Consider the following 8,404-nt stretch of genomic DNA (forward strand, 5'->3'; position numbering starts at 1 on the left):
AGGCTCCCGGCGGGCCGCGTAAGCAGTCCGTGACCCACCCCGTAGGTGAGTAAGGTAGTCACGGAAGTGGCGGACCCGCTGGTAGGCCGCGGCGCCCTGTCTTCCGGTCCTTTTCCCCTCCCCCATGAGGGCCCTTGCGGCCCGGAGGATTTGATTAAAGTCCCCCCATCGCTGGAGGGCAAGCTGGACTTTGTTGCGGGAGCCACGGACGTCTTCTAGGAACTCCCGCAACTCCTCTCGCAGCGCATGGGGGCTGGGGTTATGGTCTGGTTGCTCCCCGATGGGGCCCTTGGTACAGCCCCTGGCCCAGCGGGACGGGCAGACAGGGTGCGGACCCCCGACGGGCTCTTGATGGGTTGACCTGAATGCTGGGGCGATAGAGGGCGGCGGAGGGAGGATAGCAGCCCCTGTGGGTCGGGACGGGCAACACAAAGGCCATTCCCTGGGAGTCATCTGTTGGAAAGGGGAGGAGACTGTCCCAGGGTGGCAATAATATCTCGGGAGGTGGGCGGGATAAGGGCAGGGGCAGGGGTAGAGGTGAGAGTCTGGGTCAGGAGAGGGCTCTCACCGATGCCGGGCGCAAGCGGTCTGGTGGATTTGGCAGCCACGGCATCAGGAGGTGGACTTTCTTCTGTAGGGTCCTCTCCCGGAAAGGAGGTCGAATGCTCCTCACCAGCGAGGGATGCCCCTGGTGGCTCAGGTTCCAGCCGCGTGGCACTGGCCGTCGCCTCAACTGGCTCGGCGGCTCTCAGCAGGGTGCCTTCTGCAGCCGGGTTGATGAGGAGTCAAGGGGCTCCTCGGAGGTGGGAGAGCAGAAGCAACTGTTACGGGGAGGGAGTATGGGGAAAAGGGGGCCCGTAAAGAAGTCGCCAGATCGAGGCCCGCTGGCATAGGATCGTCCTCCCCTTGGGTGACCGGGGTCAGACCAGGGCCTCGATATCCTCATATAATAGAGGGGAAATTGTTTTCCGCACCCGGGATTCTCCCCGCCGGCACTGACGCGATGGTTACTTCGGGGCACACTGGGGTTTCAAATGGTTGCCTCGGGGGTCTTGGAGGGGAGGGACTCCCGTGGAGGGGAGATACCGTCTTCCAGTGCATGCCACATCTTCCCCAGCCGGCTCTAAGTGGGTGGACACACCCGTGGGTAGAGCGGAAGGCTCGGCATCGGTGCACCCCCTTTCTGGTCTTCCGGGGGGCCTCCGCGTCACATGGAGGAGCGGAGCTCGAGCCTTCCGCTTGCCCGCTTCCCCTTGACTAGGGCCAGCCCTCCATGGCATCAGTCCGGGGGCAGGCTAGCAGGGGTTCTGTCAGGGGGGCAGAGGCCATGGCTCAGGGACTCGAGGGTGGGTAACGGTGGGGCAGCACAAGGGAGGGAAGATTCCCCTTGGGCGGGCCCTCCCCCATGCTTGGCGCTGTCCCTGCCGCAACCCCTCCTCCAACAGGCCCCGCCAGATTGCAAGCAGTGGGTCAGGGTTCTCCCGCTCGTTTGGGCATAGGGGGGGAGGTACCCCTTGGGCCCGAGCGGGAGCATGGTGGACTGGGAAGGAGGAGGGGCGGTTTCGGTGCCGGGCGCCAGGGGCGTCGGCGATGACGGGGGTCGTGTCCTGCCGGGCTCGGCTGTCCTGGATGCCCTCCTTCTCGGGCCAGGGGCAGTCCCTCCGGACGTGCCCCATCGCCCGCAGAGGTAGCACCGGGCCTCCCCCGTGGAATAATGCACCCTGTAATGGGTCCCCTGGTAGGGGACTAGGAAAGACCCCTCGAGTGCCTCTCCGTCGCGCGCCGCCGGCAGCAGTTGAAGCTGCACTTGCCGGCGGAAGGAGAGGACGTGACGGAGGGCGGGGTCTTTGCAGCCCAACGGAGAGGGCTGATGACAGAGATGGGCTTTCCCAAGGTAGAAAGGGCGGGTAACAGGGCGGCATTGGAAAGAAAGGGACGGAGGTCAGGACCAGGCGGACGCCCAGGTCCTCTAGCGGCTCTAAAGGGACGATCGCCCCCCACCGCCAGGCCCTTCTCCACCGCCTCCTGGGCGGCGGCCTCCGATGCTAGGAAGAAGACGACCTTGCCATACATTTTGGAGGCCGCCACAATGGCCGTGGGCCCCACCACCCTCGCCAACGCCCGCACATAGGTCTCCACGTGGGGTGCGGTGGGCACCAGGAGGCAACGGACGCCGTGCTTCCTGGTCATGGGGAAAGGGGCCCCGGCCGCTATAGATGGTAGCGGAGGCGTGGGCTGGAGAAATGATGTAGCGGCAGGCGGGGGGGCTGCCGCCACCTGGGCGTATGCTCTGGGGGCCGGGGGAGGGACACCTGCAGAGCTGGTGGAGGGAACCGCGGGGAGGGGCGCCCCCGCTGGAGATGGGGCCGGGGCTTGGGGGCAGCCCCTGCCATGGAGGGCCTGGTCTTTTTAGCGGGGCCCTTCCCCTTCTTCTTCCCCTGGCCCTTCCCGCCGGCTGGGAGGACTCCCCCCAAATCTGAGGGGGTGATAGACGTGGCAGCAGTGGAGGTCACCCGGGTGCCCGTCGCTGCTGGTGCCCCAGCGGGGGCGATGGCAGATGGTTTGGCAGCGGAGGTAGAAGCTTGAGGGGGTGACGGAGGGGTAGGCGGGGGAGGGGAGCTTGGGCTGCTGGAGGGGTCTCACCCGTCTCATCCCCCGCCATCATGAACAAGGAGGAAAGGGGACACCAAAAGAGGAGGAGAGGGGAAGCAGGTCGACCACTCCTCCCCCTAGGCTGCAGGCAGGGGAGGAGGGCGCAAAAGGGTGGGCTGGACGGGGGCAATCAGGGGCTAAGGGGTCAGTCACCGACACAAGGTGGAAATTCCGGCTCCTCTTGGTGCACTATGGGGGGGGGATTCAACAACATTGAAGGTGCAGTGAAGAGGGTTGCAACTGAAATGGGGAATTGCACAAGCGCATGGGAGGGGCATGGGCACACGGAGCGAGGGGCTAAGCGGTCTGGGGGTAGAACAGGGAAACCAAGGGGCTAGCTTCAGAGGCTGGGGCGGGGCAAAAAACAAAGGCTGCAGAAGGAAATGGCGGGGCAGGCAAACAAACTGAAGCTAGTAAGGGGGCTGGATCAAAAGAGGAGGCAAAGCAAGTGGCAAATGGGGCAGGTAGTAAAGGGCAAAGCTGGGGGTTAGGCAGTCCGGGGGGGGCACATGTGCCCATGTGCACTTGCACAAGTCTTTTTGAGCTTGCTGCTGCTTCTGGCCCAAAGGGTGGAAATAGGGCGTGGCAAGCCAAGCAAGCAGCTGAGTCCAGAGGCAGGAGCTGAGGCAGATGGTATACAGCCAGTGGGGTGGTGGAGGGGGCAGCGGTGGTGGTAACAGTGGTGGGGGTTGGGGGGACACACAGATGGATCAGGGGGCAGCTCCACGCCACACCCCCCTGTCCCTACAAACACAGTCAAACCCCCACCACAAGAGCACAGTTTGAAATTACTCAGTCTTAGGGCCCCTTCCACAGTGTTTCTGCAAAGTCTCTAGGTGCTGCCCCACTGGCAGATAGCCTCTTCTTCTCTCCTCGGGCTTCAGCAGCTCAAGGCAGCGGCCTCTGCAGCAGCAGCAGCTCCAGGAACTCCAGGTGTGGTCCAGGCAGGCAGAAGGACCCCTCTCAGTGGTGTGGTGGTGGTGGTGGTGCCACAACAGCAGTGGCTGGGGGTCCCTCACTCCTCCTCTCTGGGGAGTGGGCTAGCAGCCCCCCCCCGGCGGCTGCAGTTGCAGCAGTAGCAGCACCCAAGAGTGGGGGGTCCAGCAGCCAAGTAGCAGAGAATGGGGGGGTGGTGTCTGGCCCAGCCAGGGGAGCAGCCGGAGCAGCAGGGAGAGCTTAGGGCCTAGTAGCAGCAGAGTAGCAGCTTCCCCACCTCCCTCCACCGCTAGAAGGCTATGGGAGAGCAATGGGGGGGAGAGAGAGAGAGATTCGCTCCAGACTAAACACATCCCTGGTACCACGATAAGTGAAATGCTGCTGCTCCAGGTCGATTAAGACACCTGGGGCCAATTAAGAACTTTCCAGAAGGCAGGAGAAGGCTAGGTTGATTGGGACACCTGAAGCCAATCAGGGGCTGGCTGAAACTAGTTAAAAGCCTACCAGTCAGTCAGGTGGGGGTGCATGTCAGGAGCTGTGGTGAGTGAAGTTGTGCTGTTGGAGAGGCTGAGTAGTAACCACCATATCAGGCACAAGGAAGGAGGCCCTGAGGTAAGGTGAAGTGGAGCTTGAGGAAGTGAGGGCTGCTGTGAGGGAAGTAGTCCAGGGAATTGTACATGTCATGTTTCTAAAAGGTCAGCTACCATAGCTGATACTATAGGGTCCCTGGGCTGGAGCCCGGAGTAGAGGGTGGGCCCAGGCTCCCCCCCCCCACTTTTGCTCCCTGTTTAATCACTGAGACTGAGAGAACAACAGAGACTGTGCAAGGAAGGATAACTTCTCTTCATCTCCCTCGCTGGCATTACTGAATGAAAATGGCTCAGTAGACTGTGACCTTGTCTCTAGAGAAAGAAGGGTTAGTGGAGGGTCACAGTGAGCCTTGAGGCTAGCAAAATCCTACAGGAAACATGGGACCCACGGAGGCAAGGATAGAGCTTTGTCACACACCCCAGTCATGATTCTATAGACCTCTCTATCATATTCCCACTTAGTCATCTGTTTTCCAAGCTGAACAGTCCCTGTCTTTTTAATTGCTTCTTGTATGGAAGCTGTTCCATACCCTTAATCATTTTTGTTGCCCTTCTCTGTATACCTTTACCCTAAGAGTATACCTTTTCCATTTCTAATATCTTTTTTGAGATGGGGTAACCAGAACTGCATACGGTATTAAAGGTGTAGGTGTACCATGGATTTATACAGTGGCATTATGTTATTTTGTCTTCCCTTTCCTAATGGTTCCTAACATTGTGTTAGCTTTGACTACTGCTGCATATCGAGAAGAAGTTTTCAGAGAACTATCCACGACTCCACACTCTCTTTCTTGAGTAGTAACAGCTAATTTAGTCCTCATCATTTTGTGTGTATAGTTGGGATTATGTTTTTTAGTGTGCATTACTTTGCATTTATCAACATTGAATTTCATCTGTCATTTTGTTGCTCGGTCACCCAGTTCTGTGAGATCCTTTCTAACTCTTTGTATTCAGGTTTCGACTTACTATCTTGAGTAATTTTATATCATCTCCAAATTTTGCCACCTCACTGTTTACCTGTTTTTTTCCCACATCATTTATGACTATGTTGAACAGTACTGATCCCAGGATAGATCCCTGGTGGACACTGCTATGTACCTCTCTCCATTCTGAAAACTGACCATTTATTCCTACCCTTTGTTTCCTGTCTTTTAACCTGTTACTGATCCATGAGAAACCTTCCCTCTTATCCCATGACTGCTTGCTTTGCATAAGGGCTGTTGGTGAAGGCTTTCTGATAGTCCAAATACACTATATCCACTGGTGTCAAGTATCAGAGGGGTAGCCGTGTTAGTCTGGATCAGTAAAAGCGGCAAAGAGTCCTGTGGCACCTTATAGATTAACAGAGCATATTGGAGCATAAGCTTTTGTGGGTTGCATCTGACGAAGTGGGTATTCACCCACGAAAGCTTATGCTCCAATACATCTGTTAGTCTATAAGATGCCACAGGACTCTTTGCTGCTTTTATATATCCACTGGATCACCCTTGTTCACGTTTGTTTGACCGCCTCAAAGATTCCAATAGATTGTGAGGTATGATTTCCCTTTACAAAAGCTGTGTTGACTCTTCACAACAAATCATTGTTCATCTAGTGTCTGATAATTCTGTTCTTTACTATAGTTTCATCCAATTTGCCTACACTGAAGTTAGGCTTACTGGTCTATAAGTGCCCGCTGTCCCTTTTTAAAAAAAGTTAGCTATCCTCCAGTCATTTGGTACAGGAGCTGATTTAAGTGACAGGTTACATACCATACTTAGTAGTTCTGAAATTTCATATTTGAATTCCTTCTGACTCTTGGGTGAATACCATCTGGTCCTAGTAACTTATTACTGTTTAATTTATCAATTTGTTCCAAAATTTCCTCTGACACCCTCAGTCGGGGATCGTTCCTCAGATTTGTCACCAAAAAGAATGGCTCAGGTTTGGGAATCTCCCCTCACATCCTCAACTGTGAAAATGGAAGTGAAGAATTCATGTAGTTTTCTCCTCAATGGCCTTGTTGACCTTGAGTGCTCCTTTCGTACCTCTTTCGTCCAGCGGGCCCCACTGATTATTATCAGGCTTTGTGCTTCTGATGCACTTAACTATTTTTTTTTACTGTTTTGGGGTCTTTGTCTAGTTGCTGTTCAAATGCTTTTTGGCCTGCCTAATTATACTTTGGCTTGCCAAAGTTTATATTCCTTTCTATTTCCTCAGTAGGATTTAACTTCCAGTTTTTAAAGAATGCCTTATTGCCTCTACCCTCTTCTTTTACTCTGTTTTTTATGGTGACTTTTTTTGTCCTTTTACTACTTTTGTAATTGGGGAATACAGTTAATTTGATCCTCTATTATGATATTTTTTTAAAAAAAGTTTCCATGCAGCCACAGGCATTTCACTCTTGTCGTGGGAGGGATAGCTCAGTGGTTCGAGCATTGGCCTGCTAAACCTGGGTTGTGAGTTCAATCCTTGAGGAGCCATTTAGGGATCTGGGGAAAAAAATTGGGGATTGGTCCTGCTTTGAGCAGGGGGCTAGACTAGATGATCTCCTTAGGTCCCTTCGAACCCTAATTAAGATGGTTTACTCACCTTTGTAACTGTTGCTCATATCCATTCCAATTAGGTGTGTGCGTGGCATGATCGTCAGAAGATTTTTACCCTAACAATACCCGGTGGGTTGGGCTGAGGCACCCCCTGGAGTGGCGCTTCACGGTGCCGAATGTATGCCCCAGTTGACCCAGCGTGCCCTCAGTTCCTTCTTGTCACTACTCCACAGAGGGGAAGGAGGGCGGTTTGGAATGATATGAGCAACACATCTCAAAGAACAACAATTACAAAGGTGAGTAACTGTCTTTTCTTCTTCGAGTGCTTGCTCATATCGATTCCAATTAGGTGACTTCCAAGCCTTACCTAGGTGGTGGGGTCGGAGTGAGATGTCACGGAGTGCAGAACTGCTGAACCAAATGCCGTCGTCACCTCTTGACTGCTGGACTATTCACATAGTGGGTAGCAAGGTATGTACCGATGACCAAGTTGCTGCTCTACATATCTCCCTGAATTGGTACATGAGCCTGGGAAAGCAGAGGACAAAGCTTGAGCCCAGCGTGGAGTGGCAGTAAGGTGTGTAGCTGGTGACACCAGCCAAGTCCATAGCACGCACGGATGCATGATGTGATCCGGACGAGATGCGCTGGGAGGAGACCAGGAGGCATTTCATCTGGTCTTTCACAGCAACAAACAGCAGAATTGGTTTTCCTAAAAGGTTTTGGTTCACTTGATGTAAAGGCGAGGGGCTCTGCGAATGTCTAGGGAGTGCAGCTGTTGGTCCTGTTGAGAGGTATGCAACTTCAGATAGAAGACCGGGACGAAGATGTCTTGGTTGACATGGAAGGCAGAGACCAGCTTAGGAATGAAGGCTGGGTGTGGTCGCAGCTGTACCTTGTCCTTGTGGAACACCGTATATGGTGGTTCCGACGTGAGGGCTCTAAGCTCAGACACACACCTCGCCGAGGTGATAGCTACAAGGAAGGCTGTCTTCCAGGAAAGGTACAGGAGCGAGCAGGTGGCCATCAGCTCGAACAGGGCACCCATGATTCTGGATAGGACCAGGTTGAGGTCCCACATAGGGACCGGATGCCAAATTTGCAGGTACAGGCATTCCAATCCTTTGAGGAACCTGCTGACCATGGGATTGGAGACTGAGCGCCCATTTTGCCCGGGTTGAAGGCTGAAATTGCTGCTAGGTGTACTGATGGATGAAACTGCCAGGCCCTGCTGTTTCAAGGATAAGAGGTAATCCAAGATGGTAGCTACTGATGCCTGTAGGGGCCCGTATCACCCAGAGCACACCACAGGAAAAACGCTTCCACTTGCCGAATACGTGGATCTGGTAGAGGGCTTTCTGCTACCCAGAAGGACCTGTTGCACCGAGCAGAGCAATGTAGCTCAGATTGAATTAGCAATGAAGCATCCATGCTGTGAGGTGGAGGGATCACAGGTCGGGATGACAGAGTCGTCCGTGTTCCTGTGTGATCAGGTCCGGCCACTACAGAAGTGAAATTGGAGTGACCACCAACAGCTCTAGGAGAGTGGTGTACCAGTGCTGCCTGGGCCATGCCAGGGTGACCAAAATAAGTGGGCTCTGTCCCTGCACAATTTGAGCAGGATCCTGTAGACTAATGGGAATGGAGGAAAGATATAACACAGGTGGTCTTTCCATGGTATTAGGAAGGTGTCCAACAGGG

Source organism: Dermochelys coriacea, chromosome 9, assembly GCF_009764565.3.
Source record: "Dermochelys coriacea isolate rDerCor1 chromosome 9, rDerCor1.pri.v4, whole genome shotgun sequence".
Classification (NCBI taxonomy): Eukaryota; Metazoa; Chordata; order Testudines; family Dermochelyidae; genus Dermochelys; species Dermochelys coriacea.